The sequence below is a fragment of the Zea mays genome, chromosome 2 (genome assembly GCF_902167145.1).
Source record: "Zea mays cultivar B73 chromosome 2, Zm-B73-REFERENCE-NAM-5.0, whole genome shotgun sequence".
Classification (NCBI taxonomy): Eukaryota; Viridiplantae; Streptophyta; class Magnoliopsida; order Poales; family Poaceae; genus Zea; species Zea mays.
In genome coordinates, this window is record NC_050097.1 from 98,210,614 (window position 1) to 98,212,413 (window position 1,800).

The 1,800-nt window shown below is 34.7% G+C and overlaps 1 non-coding gene across 1 annotated transcript; it reads left to right on the plus strand.

Annotated features, from left to right (window-relative positions):
- The first annotated feature begins 285 nt into the window (after nt 1-285).
- TRNAC-ACA (transfer RNA cysteine (anticodon ACA)) lies at nt 286-356 on the plus strand. The gene has a single exon. It is a non-coding gene; the product is annotated as a tRNA-Cys (tRNA).
- The last annotated feature ends 1,444 nt before the right edge of the window (nt 357-1,800 follow it).

Here is a 1,800-nt window from a genome sequence, read left to right on the forward strand (position 1 = left end):
AATAGACCAAAAATTGCTAAACTTAGAGAAGAAATTGCATTAGTGAGAAATTCATTTGAATTTATGGAAGAATTAGAATTTTCCTGGAACAAGTTTATTGAAAGAGTTAGCCACTTTGATAATATGGTTAACTCCAATATTCTATTATCTTTTACTCCATTATCAAAATGGATTCCTATGGATCCAATGAACAAAGTAAAAAGTAGTAATATAAGAAGAGGAAATAGCATAGTATTTCCCGTTTCATGAGGATAGACAAAAGTCCGATTTTAGATCGGATTTTTTGGCGGCATGGCCAAGTGCTAAGGCAGGGGACTACAAATCCTTTACCCCCAGTTCAAATCTGGGTGCCGCCTGATCAATAAAATAATTAGGATTATAGTACTGATTAAACTCGACAAATTCATACCCCCCTAAGTTGGGGCACGAGAGTAACTAGGTTTGGCGATACTGGATTTTGAGAATCCATACCATAGTTCTACCCTCAAACTAGGGTTTGTTTTGTGGGCAGTGGCCCAAACGGCTACCAATAGGGATGAGGTAGCGTTTCCTTATTCTTTTATTAATTTAAATCGATTCGATTCGGGAATTTAAAACTACGAGACTAAGATGTCAGAAATCTTCGTAGCCAAAGGTCCCTAAGGGGCATTCTTTTTTCAATCTAAGATTGAAGAAGGGACTTTGCGAAGAAATAGAAAGACTTCCTAATTATCATACATTTTATTTATCGTACATCTTACTACATACACTTTATCGTACATCTTACTACATACACTTCGTACATCTTATGCTACCTACATACACTAAAGTAAAGGCTACTGATTCTGTCGAGAATTAGATTGAATAGGCTGATCAAAAATCAATTTTTGTATTGTGGATAAGACCTCCTTACTCTTTCATAGAAAGATAGAAAGCGGGGCAGCAGTAGGGTTTAGGTCAAAAATAAAAATAAACATGGGTAAGTTAGGTATCCAATAAATATTTATCTATCCTAATTTTATGGTGTATTCTTACGTCCTTTGCTTATAAAAAAGTAACAGACGAAAGAAAAAATCTCTCTATTCCCGCGTCTTCTATTTAGAGCATCCCCTACTCTTTTTTAGGGAAAGAGCGATGTATCATATTTCTACTTAATGCTCTCCAATTCTACCAGAAATCATATAAGAATTTGTTAGGAGTAAATTCCTTTAACGGATTCATCCATAGTCTTAGGGCAGAATGGCCTTTTGACCCTGTACCCTTGATTCCACTATGATTATTGATCAATAGTAGAAGAATTCTTTCATAGAAATAGTAGACATAATTTACATGGATATAGTAAGTCTCACTTGGGCTGCTTTAATGGTAGTCTTTACATTTTATCTTTCGCTAGTAGTATGGGGGAGGAGTGGACTCTAGGGATACTACCAATTGATTGAGTAGTCGAATTGTAGTATCAACTTTTTTCTTTAATTGATCGTCATTAGATAATCATAGTCGATGATAACATCATAGTTCCCACCGCTATTCCATAACCGTACATGAAACCTTAGCTTCATACGGCTCCTCTATGATCAGAAAAAAGGAAAGGATTGTTTCGTTTCGGTATCATCCTCTGGGCATAGATAGAATTAGATAATATAAAATTGATTGGAAAGCCCAAAATTAGACCAAAGCAATTACGTCTGCTAGATAACAAAAAAGCGCTTCTGAATTGATCTCATCCTTTATATAATATAATTTTGCTTTGTTCGGTAATAACTTAATATTGGAATAAATCACTCGTTATAGCAATTAATAAATGGAAAGAATTTGGCATTA